Raw genomic sequence first — 21,723 nt, 5'->3', positions numbered from 1 at the left:
GACTCTGCAAGAGAGGCGCTCTTCATCGTGGTGTAGCTTGCTGTCCGGGTTTCGAGAGGGTGCGTTTCTGGATGAAGTATCGAATATGTTGCTTCCCCTACTTATACCTCCCGAGGAGATCACGAATGTAAAATTAGAGAGATTCTAGCGTGCACGGAGGCTTTCAGACAGTCGTTCTTCGCGCGAACTATACGCGACTGAAACAGAAAGAGGAGGCAATGACAGTGGCACGTAAAGTGCCCTCCACCACACACCGTTGTGTGTCTTGCGGAGTATAAATGTAGATGTAGTTGTAGATGTAGAAATATTTTGCTGTGGTCTAGCTTGCTTTTTGACATTTTAAAGTCACTTACTGAGTTGCCAAAATTTTCGTTGTAGTTCGCTTTACTTGGGTGACGAGAGTTGTTCCATGTAAGACCGTTACTTCAAAACAGCAAGTCCTTTTTGTGGTAGGGGGTTGGCTTCCAATAGCTTTATGCTGAGTGCCAAACTTACTTGCTGAATACAGCTCAAAACAGAGGACTCATCGACAATAACACACAGTTTCGGAAACAAAGTCACTCCAATTATTCCATGCTGTTGCTCAAAGGTCCTTGTAGGGCCACAGGTACAGTTGCGAGCGTAACCTTATTCAGCTGGAGCTGATGCACGCACGTAACGGGAAAGTAATTTCGTATGAGTGGCAGCTGGTCGGTCAGTGCGGTTCCTGTGACGCTCTGGTACGGCCGCAGTGCCACGTGGGGACGGCGAGGCGCGGAAGCGGCCCAGGAAGCAGCAGCGGCGGCGGCTATCTGAGCAGGCGAGCCAGCACTGCCTTTCACGTCACGGCGGCCGCGGCGCCTTTGACGGGGCGCCGACGTCAGAGCGCGAGCCGCTCTAGCGGGAAATGGCGACCCTGTCAGGACCAACCGTGCCCCACTCCCCCTTCCCCCTACAGGAAGCCCACCAACTTGGATCTCCAGCCGGTTGTGCACTTCCTGGCGCCACCGGAACGAAGTATGAAACTAGTAGTCATCATGAATGAAAATACTGCTAACGGCTAGTAAAATTTGGTTTTAACCCTTTCAGGGATAAATTTAATTTTTTACAGATTTTTAAAATATTAAGGTGATAACAGTTTCTTTTCAGTCCCATTATTATATTTTCACCACCAAAATATTTTTTAAGTTCTCCATTTTTTCACAACAGGAAGTGGGACACACATGTCCCATGAACCAACGCAAGATACCTTCTCTGCTGACTGACTGATTTTGTAATTTCATTTTTTTAGCCATATGCAAGGTTTTGCAGAGAATAAAATAACTACAAGTTATACATGCATGTAATGATTTTATTTGTGTAGAGCCAGTGTAAAAAATATTCATTACATTTCAGTTTTCATGATACATGATCAATACTTACAAAACTTTACATGTCATGAAACTTGGAAAAACATGGTGTGGCATAGAGTGGTACACCACAAGCAGTGCAAACAACTTTTGTTCTCTTCTCTTTAGAGTTTGTGCTGCAGAATCTGCATCGCTTCATAGCGCCACTGTCTTTCGGTACATGTTTGCCTACGTTCACGAGCCGGACGTCATCTGGCACACTAGAGACTCCTATCTTTGCTGGGAAGGAAGTGGGCATTGATCCCCTCGTTTTCGCGGATGAATACCCATTAATCAACTGTCTTGCTAATCTTTACAAATAATGTCTGCTGGGACACATGTGTTCCACTAATTTTATTTCGATTATAAGGTAGTACAGTCGCTGAGAAGTACATTCCATACTGTATTTGTACTAAAAATGATTATTAAGTTAATAACAAGATGAATTACTTACTTCAGACATCGCTGGAAAGTGAGAAGTGATGAAAACTGAAGAATGACACAAATAAGTGGCGTTGCAGCGGCCATATATACACGCCAGTCACCAAAAGTACTCACCGCTTCTCTGTTGCCTTCGCAGTGCAGACCCGATATTTTTCTTAGGTTCAGTACAGTCGTCCCTAGATGGCAGCACCGTGCAGAGCTGGGTAACATATATCCCGACACCAGAACTGGCGCTCAAAGTTAGTGGGACATATATGACCCATCAGCCACGGAGGGGTTAACTGACCACAATATCGGTTTCACAGCTAACAGGTGCATCTTTGAGTGCAACATATATATTTCAATTCTTAAAGAACAGGAACTTAAATATAATTATAAACAGTACTGGAAATTAGCGCTATTATATAAAGAAAATTGGAAGTCTTGAATTCACAAAAATTATATCATTAATGAAGCATAGATGAACCCAAAGTTCTTAGTCATTAAGAGAACGCTGTCAATATGTAAAAAATTGGACGAACAAAGGATAATGGAGAAGGTGGACTATGCAATATTCTCTAATAATGTTGTCTGGCAGATAGAGCTACTATACTGGCTATTCATTGCATGTGAGGTAATATAAAAATGCATCTGCGGATGCAGTGTATATAAAATATTTTCTGAAGCTTGCAGTTATTTTCATCCACTGGGGACATTACTTAGCAGGTGCTGTCTTGTAGATCGAATTAGACACCAAACCAAAATAGCCTGGTTTACATGCCGACGTCGTAAGCAGAAGATGAAGAGGTAAAGTATACAACGATATTGAATGGTTAATTCGGATGTAAAGGTAGGTGAAAATCTAACAGTCAAGGGGGGTCTTGAACGCGGTACTAGGGAAAGGAATAGAAGAAAGGTACAGGAGAATATGGAATGGGAGTAGGGATGGGAGAGGAGGAAAACTGAGTTCTGCCACAAATTTCAGACAGTAATAACAAATACTTTGTTCAAGAATCACAAGTCTTGTAGGTATAGTTGTAAAGACCTGGGAACACCGGAAGAATCGAGCTAACTTACGTCATCGGCAGACAGAGTTTCCGAAATCAGATATTGGTTTGTACGAGAACACAAGCGCAGATTTAGACTGAGATCACAATATAGTGACGATGAAGAGCAGACTGAAGATTAAGAAAATCGTACTGATGAAGTACGGTGTGAGGCAGTGGTACAGTAAAGTACAGAGAAATGATGAGAGGCATTTTAAGTTCGCTACGAATGTGGATACAGCGATAAGGAACATTACAGTAGGCAGTTCAGTTGAAGAGGAGCGGACATCTATAAAATGGTTAATCACAAGTGTTGGAGAGTCAGACATGGGTGCAAGGAACGTAAACCCGAAGAAACCTTTGTTAAAAGATGAAACATTTTAATTGAACTACGGATGTATAAACAATTAAGGGAAGGAAATACATCCAGAAATAAAAATCACTTAGAAAGTCCAATAGAGCCAAGGCGAAATGACTGCAGGAGAAGTAGGATATAGAAAAGCCGTTACAGACTTGGAGTGAAATTACAAGTAAGTCTCCTAACATTAAGAGTGCAATGGGTATTCCACTGTTAAATGCAGAGGAAAGAAAGAGGTCGGAAGAAAACACTGAAGGCAAAGGTGATGGGGAAGACTTGACAGAAGAAGAATGGCACTGGGGATCCAGTATTAGAGTCAGAATTAAAAGAGCTATGGAAGGGTCCAGATCAAATAAAGCAGAACGGACAGATGACATTATTGGAATTTCTAAAATCATTGGTGGGAGTGGCAACCAAACGAATATTGAAGTTAGTGCGTAGAATCTATGAGACTGCCGAAGCACTATCAGCCATCCAAAAAATATCATCCACACCACAGGCTATTTTTCTATGTTATAAATATTGTTAGGGTTGTTGTTATTCGGACTGACTGCAACATTCAAATCGCATTTACGGTCAATATTCTTACGAATAAAACTTGAAAACCGTTAAATATCAAGATTTGGTCGAAAACGATCTGTTATTGCCCCAAGTTCTGGTGACGTCACGGACTAGTAGTAGGATGAAGCTACATATATGTTAAAGGAATATTAGCCGCAATTACTATGTTTTGACGTACTATTTCTCCAAATAGCTTACCTATTCGACTATGAAAACCACGTTTACAACTTTTAACTATCCATAGAGAGGAATTTTGTGAATGCTGATAGTGGAACCGTTTTGAAAATCGATGCTTTCATGCTTCTCTCTTTCAGAGCAGCGATATGTGAAAGCACGGATATTCTTTTCCCTGCTGTATCATTAAAACCGCTCAAAACAAAGGAATTGTAGAGCTTTTGCACACAGGTCTGTATCTTACGTCCAGACTGTCAACTGTCAGTTACGAAATACGACCCTAGACACAACAAAACTTTTGAAACTTCCTGGTCGATTAAAACTGTGTGCAGGATAGAGACTCGGACTTAAGACTTAGGGCCTTTGCCTTTCGCCTGCAAGTGCTCTTCCTTCTTTTTTTTATTTTTTTTATTTCGCGCTTGACGCGAGCGGTCCCCTTACCAGTTTTTTTATTTTATTATTATTATTTTTAACTGAAAAAAGAGAGAGAGGTTTTATTTGCTTTATAGAAAAAATGATTACTGCATTTCATCTACCTCTGGTATACGGAATCGGAACAGTAAATTAGAAAATTAAAAGCAAATGCATTGTTCTGAAATCGAACCCGTGATGCTTAACAAGTTTATTTTTTATTATTTATTTATTTATTTCTGAGTAGCTCAGTCAGCGGCAGGCTGGAAGAGGCAAGGCGGGTAGGGGTCGAATTCCGAGGTCTGGCCACGATGTCTCTCTCCTCCTACTACCAAAGGAAGCATCAGATTTTATGTTTTTTTTAAAATAAGCAACAAAATCAAGGGACATTATGCCGATAAATTGAACTAAGAAGGGCCATCTTGCCCGCTGGGATCGCTTGATCGAAGCGGACGACCAGTAACAAGTCACTGAAATGGTCATCGCGTCATCAACCGACGAAGTGTCCGATTCCGCTGCACACAGACACTGTTTCTGTTACTGTAGGGGAATTGTGGAAACATGACGTCTGCAAGTCAATTTCTTCTCACACCCGGGACACCCCAGCTGTGCGGATGGTCCATGAATGACGATCTTAAATAGTTAGAAAAAAGGTTCCGGTATTGCGTTCTGTTCGTTAAGACCAGAGACTCGTCGACCATGTATCGCCACAAATCGAGTACTTCCTTTTCGCCGTCCTGGTACATGTAGTGTATTGCTATTCCTTGTACACAGTTGACCGCATTCATCCGGGTCATCGGGAAATAGACCGTGTCGTGATGAAAGAGGTCCAGGGACACACTCAAAACATAGAGGCTGCCCAGCAGGGAAGCCAGTATCTGGCGGTTCAGTTTCCAACACTCGCGTACTGGGCCACAATTCAGTCTGTGTTCGTTCGTGTCTACCATCTCGCAGCGGGCGCACATAGGGTCGTCAGTTAGGTGAATGGCATGTAGCCTTCGTCGGGTGGGAAATTTCTCGTTAGTGACCACATACCACGTCAACCGCACTAAAGCTGACAGGAAGGGTGCGTGGATGGCTCTCCAAACCCGCGTCCAGTTAATCTGCGGCTGGCGTCGTACAATGTCGTTAGCCGGATTCCAGCTTTGGAGAACACTGCTGTCGTATTCAGTGTCTCCGGAATAACTCCCAATATATAGCAGTGGTCCACGAGAACGTCCTAGTATGTGATAGCGAGGGCGATAAATGTCCAATAGGTACCGGTGGGCACAGTGTGGGCGGGGGACCTCTGCTATCAGGATGACAGGAAGACTGTCTGTTGGTGGAAGCCAGAGTAGTCGCATTGAACGAAGGTACAGCACCAACGCTCTGTGCTTCACGAGAGCCAGTCAAACACGTCCTTTGTGGAAGGGTAAATTAAGAGTAACAAAACGAATCTTAAAAACGACAGCAGCGTTCACCACGTGTACAAACACTGCCTGTGTTCTGGCAGCCATCGTGTTTGTCATCGTTAATACGTGCGCGTAATGGTTAAGTTGAGAAGCCATTGACGTACTGAGCACGTTGCAAAATGTCCAACGATCTTCATTTGTTGAGGCGGACCAATGTGCGGAATCATCGTTAGACCTTACGATACGTAGAGGCAGCCGTACGTTGTAGAGGACGATGGAGCGATAATCCTCAACATTTGAACACTGGGACCTTTGTTAGGGATACATCCAGTTCTGCAGGCATGCATCGTCCCTCCTCCATGTAGCGTGATTTCCGGAAGCTGATCACACTGCCTGCCACCGCCCCATACTGTTGTAGCCAGGAAAGCGCCGTTCGTATTTCGTCACCAGTCCGTGCTAAGAACATCGCATCATCGTCGTATGCGCCACATCGAAAGGGCTGGTTTGTGGGTGCAGAAGTCAAGTCCGACTGCTACTCAGGTAGTGTCCATCCGATTTATAGTAGGTGAACTTGTTGCTGAAAACATCAAGGTGGTTTCACGCACGATGCGGAGAGTTATTCTGCTTGTAACTATTATTATCGATATTGCGTGTGATTGTTTCATCTAGCTTCATCGTCTGTTTTTACTTAATGTGGCTTCTGTATATCCAATCTTTTTGATGTAACATTTGTGTAAATGTTTTATTCATTAATTATGACTCTTTGCGAAATAGTAATTATTGTATGGATGTATAATCAAAGGTAGAAAAAAGAATGGAAATGTTAAAACTTTACTTTTAATGCTGGCCACACATAGAGGATGTAGGACTGTAATCACGTAAAACTTGGGGGGAAGCTCCTATGCAACGAAACTGGGTTGACAGGAATAGAAAATATGGATCTGGCGGTCGAACGGAAAGGCGCCTTTGTGTCAAGAGTCAGTCAGTGACAAGCAAGCGAAGTGTTCGCATCTTGTGATGTGAATAAGGTAAGAAGAACGGCAAGATGCAGTAACATAAGTATAAAAGTATGTAAGCGTAGCTGAAACGGGCGAGGTACACCCATAGCGACAATATGGGCTACAAATGGGGAAACCCATTTAGATAAGCAATTACTATTATTACGCAGAGCCTGTGAACGAGTGGCTCGAAAAGGGTGAAGCTAGTCGAATGTCCGCGTGCTACTGTAGTGGGCATCTATGGAAAGAGGTAGAAGGACAATGAAACTACCACTATGCCCTGCATGGTTAGACGTCCATGAAGCTTCACAGAAAGTGGGCTTCGGGGGCTTGTCTGCTCTGTAAAGCAGGGTAGAAGACGATCTGTGTTATCGCTACCGAAAGAGCACAATGCTGGCGCACACACAATTGTTTCGGAGCCCGTCATTCGTATTACGTTATTGAACGTGGAGCTCCGATACGTGTTCACATATTGCCGGCAGAATGACAGGTTCAATGGTTTCTAATCCGCCATAAATCTGTTGTCTCAAATCTACCAGATCTTGTACCTTTCATTTGTAAATAATGTTCTTGATAAACCTCCTTGCGCTAAGACCTAGGTTGCCAGGCAACGGGGCCCCAACCCCTAACAACCTTCCGATCCAAAGTTCAGGTAACGTGTCAGGGAGCGGGTTGGACATATACTGTAAAATGAGGTCTGAAGGCACATGTGGGACATTCAACCAAACTGTCGAAAGGGGTATTTCCTATCAATGTTGGCACCATGAGAGAAAAAGAAAAAAAGGACAAATCACACCATGTTTGTGTAATCCAAACGACAGGTTAACTTTTGGTGTGTCTCTCTCGTACTGAATCACTTCCCCTGGAGTCTCACATTCCCATATTCGGCAGTTATGTCGGTTAACTTTGCCACAGACGTGGAATGTAGATTTAGGTGTAGCCATTGTTTTCGTTTATACGACGCACTACACTTCAACAGGAACCTAGGGCTGAACTTGGAGTGATGACTATTTCCCCACTAGATTTTTTGATGGATTTACGTGGATTTCTAGCATTGTTTCGAGCACACCTTCCACAGTTTCTTCATTCACTTGCGTTTTAGGACGTTTCCCAGAATATGAAATCGAATGTTCCGTTTCCAATTTTTTACCACTGATAAACGGATTTACCTGTCGAAAGATTCACGTTCCACTTTCTTCTTGCAAGCCGCTAAATACGTATTGCACATTTTAACTCTGCTAACCATCGCACACATTCCACGTTTCGCAGTGGTGTCCATATGTTGACTTTCAGGAATGCGTCAAACTGCTGCACAGTAAACATTTGCGGGCATGTGCATACGACGTAGCCGCGCGAAGTGGCAGCGGGGTTTGAGATGCCGTGTCACGAATTGCGCGGCCCCTCCCGCCCCTTCAAGTCCTCCCTCTGGCATGGGTGTGCGTATTGTTCTTAGCATAAATTATTTTATGTAGTGAGTAAGTCGAGGGACTGATGTCCTCAGCAGTTTGGTCCCTTAGGATTCACATATATTTGAACGTTTTTTAGCATAATACTCAGCTCTGTTCACGAAATAGCGAGCATCACATCTGCGAGAGTGTTAATATCTATTTCATATTTAACCAAAAACATAAAATGTTGAGTTACTTCGTTATAAGCTTTTGTTCTACCTCTAGCCCAGACATAGTGTACTGGCTCCACCAGCCTTATCCACAGTGTGGCGCATGGTATGCCTTGCCGTACGTCTGGATTACGTCTTATGAGAAAACGGCCATCGACCATTGTTCCAGGGGCTGCTGCCGATGGTCCTTTACCCCCTGCAATAGTACTCGACGATGTCATTGGGTCGACATGGGAACACGTAGGGACCATCTACTGCGGTATACCACGTTCAACAATGTGCGCCTAACGGTGAACTGCGAAACACACTTCTGCACTTGCACTGGACTTCGGCGTTGCCAAAGATCGACGTCTACCCTTTACAGGGAGGGCAATCTCCAACCTCCATGTTTTGAGTTGGGTGTAAATCACCTAGTCGTCTGCTCATAGTTTCACCGTTGTTCAACCCCTTCCCAGACGTATGCTCACGAGAGCAGCACTTATCACATTGGATACGATTCACTGTTTGCGAGATGCCCGTTGCCGAGATACGTGGCCATAACAACCTGCCCTTTGTCAAAGTCTCTTATGGCAGTCGATTCTGTATATGCGGCCTGGATCCTCGCTACAATGATCCACGATTCGTCTCTGCCACGTACCCACAATGAAAAGAGGCGAGACACAGCCTCGCGGTGGGTAGGAATCGTAATGTTTCGTCTCATCAATGTACTGTCTCCACAGTATATGTCGTGTAGCCACCATGAGAGTAAGAGAGATTAGGACGCTTACAGAAGCACATAAAATTAATAAGCATGTACAGTCATATTTTAGATGATATTCTCCGTACGAATTTATGAAATTTCCTTGAATCGAAATAGCTCCTGTCCACATATCAGCACAGTTTTAGAAAGCATAACTTGCTCGAAAATGAGCTTATCCATTACTCACATGTTATCCTGCGAAATATTACTAGATTTCCAAAAAGCGTTCGACAGGGTGCCCCACTAATGACTGTTAACGAAGGTACGAGTATACGGAATAGCTTTCCAGATACGTGAGTGGCTCGAAGACCTCTTAATAGAACCCTGTACATTGTCCTAGACAGCAAGTGTTCACCAGGGACATCTTCAGGAGTGCCCAGGGAAGTGTTATAGGACCGCTGTTTCCTGACGAATATGGTGAGAAGTCTGTGCTTGTTTCGTGGTGATGCTATGCGATACGGTATGGTGTCGAAGTTGAGTGATTTAGACAAAATTTACAGTTGGTGGGATAAATGGGAACTAGCTATAAATGTACAAAACTGTACGTTGCTGCAGGTGAGTACGTTAAACCAACCTGTAATGTTCGAGTATAGAATTAGTATTGCGCGACGTGATACAATGCGGTCGATTAAATATCTAGACGTAACGTTGCAAAGCGATGTGAAATGGAACAACCGTGATGGACTGTAGTGGTGAAGGCAAAAGTTCGCATTCTGTCAGTTCGGGAAGTCTTAGGAAGGTGTGGTCAATCTGTAAAGGAGACCCGATACAGAACACCAATGCGACCCATTCTTGAGTAGTACTAGAATGTTTGGGACCCCCACCAGCTCAGAGTAAAGGAAGTTTTAGAAGCAATTCAAAGGTGTCTGTTATATCTGCTGCCGATAGTTTCGATTAAAATTCAGGTATGTTTCAGTAACACGCATGAGAATCGCTGCATTATTTTCGAGGAATGCTCCTGAGAAAATTTAGAAAACCAGCATTTGAAGCTGACTGCAGAACGATCGTAATGCCGCCGATGTACATGAGAGAAATTTCTCGCATGTGAGCATATAGACAGTCATTTTTCCCTCCCTCTACTTGCGAGTGGACCGAAAGGGAAATGATTAGTGGCAGTACAGTGTACCCTCCGCCACGCATCGTATGGCTGTTTACTGAATATATATGTATATGCGGATTATTTTTTTGCTCAGTACGCGAAAGGAATAGGAAAGAAAAAGGGGAATAGTGCTACGACGTAACACTGTGGTGTAAATACCGTATGTAAAAAAAAAAAAAAAAAAAAAAAAAAAAAAAAAAAAAAAAAAAAAAAGGTTCAAATGGCTCTGAGCACTATGGGACTTAACTTCTGTGGTCATCAGTCCCCTAGAACTCAGAACTACTTAAACCTGACTAACCTAAGGACATCACACACATCCATGCCCGAGGCAGGGTTCGAATCTGCGACCGTAGCGGTCGCGCGGTTCCAGACTGTAGCGCCTAGAACCGCTCGGCCACCCCGGCCGGCTACCGTACGTAGTTGTGTGCTGTGTTCATTTATTAAAAACATGAACTCAACAAAAATCTCTTGAATGCAGGACTAGCTATGGCCGAACTGAGGGTAGTAGTAAAACCCTTTGAAACACACACTACCAATCTCTTCATTCAGAGGGACGCATGATGTATCAAAACCGAAAGGACGTCGATTTCTCAGACTGTGAGAATCTCGATACCCCGGATACACTAGTGGTGAAACAGTCCGCGGCTGGCGAGGAGTCGACTGCATTCCGATCGACTACTGCGGAAGAGAGTCGATAGAATAACGCCGCGGGCGCCGGGACGCTCGGTGCAGCGATGCGTAGCGGCCGCGGCTGCGGCGCTGCCGGCACTGTGATGCATTATTCAGCGCACGGGCCGGCATTATCTGCGTTTAACGGGCCCGTCCATTGTTCGTCGGCTGGCTGGCCGGCAACAGCTATCCGCTCTACTGTTGGCGCCACAGGCCAGAGGCCTCGTTCCATCACCTTAAGCTGCGTGATCCACTGTGTTTCCCCCAGCTTATGTAGCAAAAAGGAAGTACAACTGTGGTGACACATTACGAGTGTTGATGAAAATTTCCCAAGCTCCGGTTGCAGTCCTTCTTACGTGGAAGCTAACACTGGATTCCACTGGCTGATTCTGGTCCTGTGAGTTTGGCAAGACTGACTCGTGTTGGTGTCTCCTCATCTACCAGGTGTACCGGTATGAAATGAGCGTTAAGATACAAATGTGTCGGTATGAACATTTGTTGTGAACGAGCCTTAATTTTTTTGTTTAGTTGGTATGACATCTGTCAAAGATATTTAGTATACATCAAGTCATGGAACAAACAACATCATATGTTTTCATTGTATTAACAATGTCTAATTTTGTACCAGAAAGTGATGATTTGTGGAAAGCATTAATTTTTTTGTTTTCATTTGAAAAAGTACTGCAGAGTCGCATCGAATGTTTGTCGAGGCATATGGTGATCATGCTCTATCAGAAGTAACATGAAAATGGGTGCCACATGAGTTGAATGAAAGACAGATGGAAAACCGAAAAACCATTTGTCAAATTTAGCTTCAAAGACGTGAAAGAAAATCAAATTTGCATCGAATTGTTACTGGCGATGAAAAATGGATTTATTTTAAGAATCCTAAACGGGAAAAATAATGAGTTAATCCTGGACAACCATCAACATAGACTGGAAAACCAGATCGATTCGGCAAGAAGACAATGCTCTGTGTTAGATGCGATCAGAAACGTGTGGTGTATCAAGAGCTTCTGAAACCCGGGGAAACTGTGAATACTAATCGCTACAGACAACAAATGATCAATTTGAACTATGCAATGATCGAAAAAAGACCAGAATGAGCCAGAAGACATGGCAAAGTAATTTTTTTTACTCGGCAATGCACCTTCACACAAAGCAAAACCGGTTCAAGATACGATCAAAACACTTGGCTGGGCGCTGCTACCCCAACCACCGTATTCACCACACATGTCCCCTTCCGACTAGTACTGGTTTTCATCAATAGGACACGCAATGGCTGAGGAACACTTCGATTCCTACGAAGAAGTCGAAAATTGGGTGTTTGATTGGTTTGCTTCAAAAGACGAACATTTCTATTGCTGTGGTGTGCACAAATTGCCAGAAAGGTGGTCAAAATGTATAGAAAGCAATGGTTAGTACTTTGAATAAAATGTTTTTACTTATCAATTCAGAATTAGCGTTTCATTTTCACAAAAATCTCTCATCTCATACCGGTACACATGGTAAATCCATCCGAGATAGTACACCCTGCGAAGTCTAGGATAGTAGACAATGTGGGACAGACGCACTGCGTCGTTTAAGAGTAAATCCGCACCAAATTGATCTGTGCGCCTGGCAGACCTATCAAATCTGCTCCCCTCCCCTCCCTCCCGCTCTCGCCCCTTATGTAACTATCTTCTGCAGTTTCTTGTACACAGAGCTAGAATTCTTTTGTTTAGGTTTATTGAAAATGATGCGTTGTAGGAAATTATTACTTAAATTAATGTTGAAGAAAAATATGGCACTGAGCAAATTCAGTGTATCATTGTTAAACTGGCCAGGTGCGAGTAGGACTCGTGAGGTAGCGGTTACGTAAGAAATTACTTATGTGTACAGATAGTTCATCCTTTTCCGGCAATATAGGATTTCGGCGGTTTTTACATCAGTACTGCCAAGTATCGGGTCCAGGGATTCCAAGTCTTTGGAGACAGTTTTAATTTCTAGATAGAAATCAGAAAACAAATGACAAAAGAAATATTTTTCATGTGATATAATTACAAATTAACAACTTTCTGATTGTTTTCCTTTACTCGTACTGTGTAACCCTTCTATTTGCGAAATTTCTTGATTATACATCAAGGGAAGTACCCTTTAGGTATTAATGAGCGAGTTTGTATCAAAATATGTGACATGAATGGTCGTAACTTTTGACTTTGGGTTCACTTAGCATCTAACTTTTATTAAATACCAAGGGACCATTTTCCTTAGTATGTGACATCAGCTTCAATTTAATAAGTCAGTTCTTTCCTGAGAAAAAGTGGTCTTAACAGGCGGACGGACTGAAGGATAGGCAATAAAGTTACCCTATACGGTTCCGTTTCTAACGATGGAGGCAACGACCTTAACAAGAGATGGTCAAAAAGTTAGCGTCTGAGGACATTGCTGCAGCGTATATGCAAATTAGCGCGACTTAGATGCAGGTGTATGAGCGCCGTCATTCGGGCAAGGGATCAATGTGGCATTCGTGTCCTTCCGATGTGGGTGGCGTAAAATGCGGAAACGTGAAATATGGAGACGTTTTACGAGGTGCATCCAAAAACGAACAACATACTATTATTCTTTTCCTGGCTGCTGAAGGACTAAGACCGGCAGACATCCATCGGAGAATGGATAATGTTTATGTGGCAGCTAGTCTGTCGAAAGTTGCGACAAGGGGTTGTGCTATTTCACGTTAATGCACGACCCTATATCGCAAATGTAACGCAGAGCATCTGCCAACTGAAGTGGGAGACCTCCCAGCAAACGCACTCTAGTCCTAAGCTCTCTTCAAGCGATTATCTCGACTGCGATTCACTATGAAAGGCCTTGAGAGCTCGACGATTTTTGTCGGACGAGGATGAGTAGTGGTCAGTTACGGACTTCTCCACGTATCAGAACACAGAGTTTTATCAATCGGGTATCTTCTACCTGCTGAGTCAGTGGGATGATTGCCTCAATGCGCACGGCGATTTCGCCTAGTTGGTATACCTGTTACGGACTGATCGGCCGTCGAAACTTTTGATGTTCCTTTGTAATAAATAAACTGCGAAGTGTACAGAATAGTAGGGTAAATCAAAATAAGTCGAACAAACGGGCATTCGCAAATTTTTGCGTCTAGTGCTGTCTGATTACGCTGAGATTCCCCGTCAGCCGCCATTCTGGGCAATCGTAGACAATTGTCACTAGCGGACGCCTGTTCCTTTTACTTCCACACCACTTGAGAGATTTTGCTGAAACTTTTTCCGGCCTTGGCGCACGCTGGAACAGTTTCTTGAGGGGACACAGTATCTGACAGGGAATAGGTAAGTAACTATTTCGATTAAGCACAGTTTTCAGTGTATCGTGAGTTTGTTTTAGGCTCATAATCTGAACGTTAACCTCCTGACGCCATAGTTTGTTTGGCTGAGCACACCGCTGGCGCTAAACCGGGTTGGTCCGTTTTTTGAAATAAATAAATAAGTAAATAACAGAATCACAAGAAGAGGATCAGAACCTCAGACGAACCAAGATGACATCGTCAAGCCATAGTACTCCAAGACAAAGTTCCTCAGTCTTCTAAAACCGAGATCGGTCGGCTTGGTTCCGGTTGCTGTTGTCAAGACGCAAGGTAAATGAAAATTTAGATTAGGGGCAGATAATTTCTGTACTTCAGTTACGCACTTAATATAAGAAAATTGCATTCAGCTCTGTTACAGTTCTGTTCGAATTAGGTTCTGTTTAGTCAAAGATTAGCATACGAGTTTAAGTTGGATAGTAGTTTGTGGAGACATCGATTTGGTAATACGTAGCCTTTTATAGAGTGAGAGGGAAATTTGGGCCTAATTCGATACAGAAACAAAGTCTAGTGGGGACCCTGAAACCGGTAACCACTAGAGCTGAATTTTATACCAGTGAAACTGAGACTGACGAAATAAAGAATTATCCATGTCGTCAATACTGAACTGTTGCAGGATCTACCATCCCGTGGCAGCATGCCCTGAATAAGGAAGTCCTTTTCTTGGTCATCATTACCTGTGTGATTGTCCCCTTGTTAGCTGAAACGGTCGTTCGTTGCAGCACGGTAATACAGGATCCGTCAACATCGAGGTTTCTTCTTCCTTACTGAAACTATCGTCATGCTCGTGAATTTCAATTTCTTCCAAGAACAAACGGTCGTATCACCTCTACTCCACAGCCAGAGCCTGCGTGCCGGAGAATGTTTTTACTTGCCTGTTTTCACGCAACGCTTGTTCCAACACGGTCAATTTCTCAACCTTTTTCAGCCTGATATGTCGTTTATGTTCGACGATCCTGGTACTGATGGATCGTCTGGTCATTCCATCGAAGACTTTCGATTGCGAGTGAGTCAGTTTTGTAGTTTTCCCATGAGAGATACAATCTAATCTTCTTGATTTTTGAACAAACTCTAGCAAAATTGTTACCTGACATTACCAGCAGAAGGGCAATCTCTGAATTTAAAACATGTAACCTTCGTACTAGAGACGTTTTATGTGCCCAGATCGCAATAAATACATATATAAACATCTAGTATCATCAGTTTAAATTGCCATCTTCAGATCTGAAAAAAAATGCACAAAATCGATTAATAATTAATAGTATTGGTTGAAAACAATTTTGGTTGACATTTTAGCTTTTTTTTTTTTTCAACTATGCGTTTCGCCTTATGTAGGGATCTTCAGGTTGATCTTGCTTTGGTATCTCTTAGAACGATCCTTTAGACAGTGTAACCAATACTGTTAAGCACTGGTTCACTGTATGCCACAAATGGATTGGAAGAATTTAATAATTAAACATTTAATAATCGATATTCGCTATAATGAAAAAATGTTTTTCCAAATATGCGTATTACATTCCATCTACCAGTACATACACCAGCCACTGAGCCACTCAGTGTAGCGCACTGTCATCTACTCGTAAACATACCTGTGAGCAGTTGTAATACAAGTAAAAAAAAAACTATGGAAAATCCAAGCTCACTGTTGCAAATAGGTGCACATACCTCGTTGAAGAAGGTGCACCAGTGTAACGTCATATATCATATTATAAAACCGCGCTTGTGCTGAGCATCCACGTAACTTTCTGATAAACATTTGGGTCATGGGGTAGTATGGAGATTACTTGCTTCTTGCTTCAATAGCCTTTATGCGGCGTGTCCGGAATTTACGCCTGATTCTGTCCGTCGCACCGAGGATGTATGGCATAAAAGCCGTAACCGATGTTTTTTTCTGCCGACGTGTCTCTTGGTAGAGTGTAACATTTCGTTACAGTGCGGAGGTACGCAGTGCTCCTCAGAACGCTTTCCACTTGTTGTATGTCACGTCTAACTTGCTATGGTTCACATTTCCATTTTGCTCGCTTTATTAGTGAATTAATCAGCGCTATTTTCTGGCTCGAGTGATGATTTGAAAGTTTGTGTGGATCTCGCTCCGTTTGTGTTGCCGTGGAGACTGTTCAAATCTCTTCGGAAGTCACCTGTCTGTTTCTCACCATGGCTCCACATGACTAACGTGTCGCTGACGTCCCCGTACCACATCTTAGGTTTATAACGTGTCAAATGCAGAGCCTGTCTAGAAATGCTCCAGAGGTTTTGCCAAACACTGGACTACAAACAACGCACTATCCACGCCAACAATGTGGGTTCAGGTGGTTCAATTGGCTCTGATCACTGTGGGACTTAACATCTATGATCATCAGTCCCCCAGAACTTAGAACTACTTAAACCTAACTAACTTAAGAACAACACACAACACCCAGCCATTACGAGACAGAGAAAATCCCTGACCCCGTCGGGAATCGAACCCGGAAACCCGGGCGCGGGAAGCGAGAACGCTACCGCACGACCACGAGATGCGGGCAACAATGTGGGTAAAATGGGGAAGACCACAATGGTGATGACAGGGGAATAGCCGTCAGACGTTGGCGTGACAGGTACATAACACAATCTCCACCCACCAACAGCAATGTAGGGTGAATTTTCAATATCTTACTGGCGAAACGTCGGAAAAATCATTAAACAATTGTCGGCCAAACTCCCGTAAACGCGTTGTCGCGAAAGCCTCATCAATTTCGTACAATAGAAATTCGTTGGACGAAGATTTAATTACTGAAATAGCGGTTTCAATCCAGAAATAGCGCAAAACCAGCCGCTTTCTTTGATCTGTTCGCAACAAGGTTGTTACAGGACAGTTTCTGTTGATTCTTCGATATCCTGGAAACGATCAGCTTCTAAACACAAAGCTCTTTGCCGCCATCACTTTCGCTGCCTCCGAACCTTTTCTATCTTGGCTACATTCGCAGTGGCGCTAACCCCCGGTTTAAATGAGAGGATGCGAATGTTGCAGCCTTTCTTTGAAACACGAAAGATAACTCTCCATTCCCACATTAGGTATATGTGTCCAGCATGTACTCCGCTTTATTTCTTATATGGACAATTACGCCTTCACATCCACTAGTCTTTCAATTTTTTATCTGGGACATACAGTTCAAAAATTAAATTATAAATAATACCTGAGGTCCTCCTCCCCCCCCCCCCCCCCCCCCGTCATCTCCCTCCTTCCCCGCCCCCTTCGTCTCCCCCCCACCCCCCCACCCCCCACCGATCGCTGCTGTCTAAAGATTTCCTTTCACTGTAAGCCAAGTGCCCTGAACTGGTACCCCCCTCCCTAATACGCTCAAATGGGATTTCATCTGTACCACTGCCCGCTCGCCAAGAGTTAGGCTAAAAAGTCATTACTCGACAAGTATCTAGAGAACATGTTAGAATCGGTTTATCGTCTTCCTCTGGGCGAAATATCAGTTGATAAAATTGACTTTTTTGCGATTAAACACCTGTAATACAAGAGGTAATTCAAAATTTTCTGAGGTAATGATGATCATCAAAGTAGCCATGACGTCACAAACGTGACATCACAAACACTCTCCTATCACAGGTCGTGGGAAATGCTAACTCTGAACCTTCAACAAAATGTTCATCAGGCACTGAAATCTTTCCTGAGAGTAATACTAATCCACGGAATCATTATACAGGTTATCCCGGGAGGAAAGCTCAATATTCAAGGATATAACAGCAACGCTCATCTGAAGCAAAACACACCGAAACAGAATACGTTTAATGTAGATTTGGTTTTGGGCCAGTGCCGCGCACCCAGTGGCTTTGATGTTCTATTCTAGCTCAACGTACGTCGTTGCTTTCAATCTCTTTGCTCGCGATGTCTTTTCTGCCATTAAACTTCCCTGATGAACGTGCAGCTGTCCGTAGCATCGGTGCATCGGTGGAAGAGCGCAAGGGATTTTAAGTGTATCAGAGAGAAGCATCGGTTAACCACGATTTTTCTGGATGACTAGACCGCAACGTAACTTCTTTAAAAAAGAATGTGCGGATATGGTGTGTGTTTAAGCGTCCTGTGATAGTAGTGCTCCAGTTGCAGTCTAAGAGTACTACGGGGCCTTCCGATGCTCCGAAATTTACCAAGGTTTTCGGTAGCACATTGCTTAAAGTAGGTGTTCTTCCAGGTTTCCATTTTACTTCTGAACGTGTAGTTCAAAAACCTGATCAGGAACAACAACACGTTATTGAAATGGTTCAGCGTTGTCGTACTGCCGGCACGTATTAATGTCCAACGAATAAATGTATGGCGAAGGTTAGTTGCGGAAAACTTGTACCCATTTCACACACAGCGTGGCCACAATCTTCACGTTGAGAACAGTGCCACACGACATCCTGACTTCCATTTTGTCACTGGTTGGCAAAATGGGAACGACCTTCAATGTACTTACAACATGGCGGAGCCACTCCATACTTTAGAAGACGCGTGGCGGAACATCTCAACCGCACTTACCCTACTCGCTGTGTTGATCATGGTAGTACAATTAACTGGGCACCAAGATCACCAACCATAAGGAAATGGATTTGTATTTATGGGGTTGTATGAAGTCTGAAGTGTACAAATGAGAGGTGAATACGCTAGATGAATTGCTTGGTCGCATCAAGGACGCTGTTGCCCTCATTAAGAAGCAACACAACTTTTTCTCCCAGGAGTGCACAAATGCATTGAATTTGACAGTGGGATATCCGAACAGTTGTTGTGAACTCCAAACGAGCATATGTGGCGTGTATGATAATGTTAAAGGCCGTTGTGTTAAAAATACATGTTTTTCAAATGTTGCTTTGTAAAAGGTACATTGTAATGTTTTCTAACTGTTGTACACATAAAAATCTGACAATGTAGCGAATAATACAGAAGTTAAAGAACAATGTATATTAAATGTGTTCTCTCTCGAAAACCTTTTGGAGTAGGGCATACGTCCAGTTGTTTCAACTAATATGATGGTCTCTGACTCCTCACTCCCCACATTAAAATCCGTATCGAATAATTAATCCACAACCCTTCGCTCCCGACTTCGAAAGATATCAAGTTCCAAGACGTAAGAACACATTTGGTGTTGGTAGTAGTACGCAACGTTCTATAAATAATTCGGATGCCAGTGTTGTATGGCTGGGCTATGATTAGATCGAGACGCGTCAGGCTAGTAACCCGAGCAGACTGGTCATGGATAGGCGGAGACTGCACCGGGCTATTATCTCGTTGCCCGCTGATTGCAGGAGGGCGACTTCTGCCGTAGGCAGGATGTGTCAGCCAACTGCGAGCTGCCTGTGTCAACTGCGGTAATCGCTGTGGGGCACTTCGGGTACCGCTTCCAACGCGATACCAAATTAGAAGAAGCGGTCTCTTAAAAACCGTTTTACAACGAACGTAAACACACTTTGTGCGTGATGGTACTTGCAACCAATGTTCAGTCGGGATCTCAACAACCTTATAAAACCACGCGTTTCGGTTAATATCGTTTTACTGGGCTCTAGCGCACTCGTGGCTGGACTACGGGTGCACGGTGTATGGATCAGCGAGTCCCTCTGCTTTGCGGATCATTGACGCTGTCCACCATAAGGGAATTCTGCTGACCGCGGGCGCTTATCGGACGAGTCCCATACGCAGCCACTGTGATGAAGCGGGGGAACCGCCACTTACCATCTGGCGCCAGTTGCTCATGATGAGCCAAGCATGTAAGTTCCAGACAGCTCCAACTTCACCCGGAAACCGTACTGTTGTTCGTCCACATCTGGAGCTCCTTTTTTTCAACCGTCCACAAGCTACGATGCCATTTGGGATCTGCGTGCAGCATGTGCTGGAGTTACTTGGTGTGGCGCCAGTGCGACCGCAAGTCCAGGGTTTTAACCGTCTGCCACCCTGCCCAGAGTGCTTTCAGATTTGGTGGGGTACTGGAGAGATAGCACTCCTGCTTCCGTTTTTAATGCGGTCTTTTCTGCCTTTTTATCTGAGCACCACGACCATGTAGCTGTTTTTACGGATGGTTGCTATGTCTTCTTCCCGAATCGTGTCCTCACGGTCAGACTGCCTCTCTAATTTACCATCTTTGACCTAGAATTATATGCAATCTTGAGGGCACTGGAGCAGATGAGACATTCTCCTAGTGTTAGATTTCTGTTCTGTTCTTTGAGCGTCTTTTACTCTATCCAGTGTTTGTACCCAGCAGATAAAGTAACCCAGACTATCCAGGACGCCCTCCTCCAACTACAGCGACTGGATAAAGAAGTGTGTTTCTGCTGGGTACCACGAAACGTGGGTTCAAATGGTTCAAATGGCTCTGAGCACTATGGGACTTAACATCTGAGGTCATCAGTCCCCTAGAACTTAGAACTACTTCAACCTAACTAACCTATGGACACCACACACATCCATGCCCTGGGCAGGATTTGAACCTGCGACCGTAGCGGTCGCGCTGTTCCAGGCTGAAGCGCCTAGAACCGCTCGGCCACAACGGCCGGCACGAAACATGGGAATTCTGGGAAACGGAAGTACTGATCGAGCAGCCAAGGAGGCGTGTCGTGACCGTCAGATCTTTCAGTGTGCTATCCCCCTGGATGCTCTCACCTCGCTGTTGCCGTATAAAGTCCCGTGTCGCTGGGAATATGAGTGGCCAGGAGTGACCGACAAAAATCTCCGTGTCATCAAGCCCACAAATCGGTTGTGGCGTACTTCCTTCCAGCCACGTCGACGGGACAAGGTCGTCCTTACTCGTCTTCGCATCGGCCACAGCCCTATGACGCATGGATTTTTACTCCGGCGAGAGGACCCTCCGATGTGTGGTGCTTATGGAATGCAGATCACTGTGCACCACATTTTATTGGACTGCATTTTATTTGCTGACCAGCGGCCTGCAGCGGATTTGCCGGCGGATCTGCAGTCTGTTTTATGCAATGATCAAACGAATGTGGTTCGAGTCTTAAGGTTTTGTGAACTGTCCCACGTTTTTAACAAGATTTTGGGTAGATGTTTTTAATGTGACAACAGGATCCCTGGCTCACCCAAGTTTTTGTAAGAGGTCAGCCAGTCAAATTTCCCTGTGCTGTTCTTTTAGCTCTTCTCCGTTTTGTTTTCCCTTTGTTCTAATTTCATGATTAGCTATCTTGCCTCTTCATTAGTTTTAGTGCATGTGGGAGTGCCTGTGCAACAGAGTAATTGTGTGGTTATTTTGTTCTTATCCACACTAGTTTATTTTAATCTTTATTAGGGCGCCTATAAGAGCCCCCAAACCACCCCAAACCACTGTTCCAGAGCCTACGTTTGACGGCGACTGCTACTTATACATCAGTCTAGTGACTTAAAACTGAATCGGTTACGAGATACAGTAACACGTTAAATCTACGAGCCAGATCAAGATATAAAACAAGATGTGTGTATTTTGCTTGGAATGTGTACCAGAACATGCACACTACCGTCTAAAGGTAGCAATCATGATTCTAAGCTGGCTCTAGCACACGCAGTT

General features: G+C 44.0%; 1 protein-coding gene across 1 annotated transcript in view; it reads right to left on the bottom strand.

The window, feature by feature from the left end:
- LOC126278009 (neural cell adhesion molecule 1-B-like) overlaps positions 1-21,723 on the bottom strand; it is a 1,138,606-nt gene that overhangs the window by 1,051,718 nt on the left and 65,165 nt on the right. The gene's annotated exons all lie outside the window — the stretch shown is intronic.

This window comes from Schistocerca gregaria, chromosome 6 (assembly GCF_023897955.1).
Source record: "Schistocerca gregaria isolate iqSchGreg1 chromosome 6, iqSchGreg1.2, whole genome shotgun sequence".
NCBI classification, from domain to species: Eukaryota; Metazoa; Arthropoda; class Insecta; order Orthoptera; family Acrididae; genus Schistocerca; species Schistocerca gregaria.
Note: the sequence above shows the minus strand (reverse complement) of the source record. Positions and strands in the feature narration are given on the sequence as shown.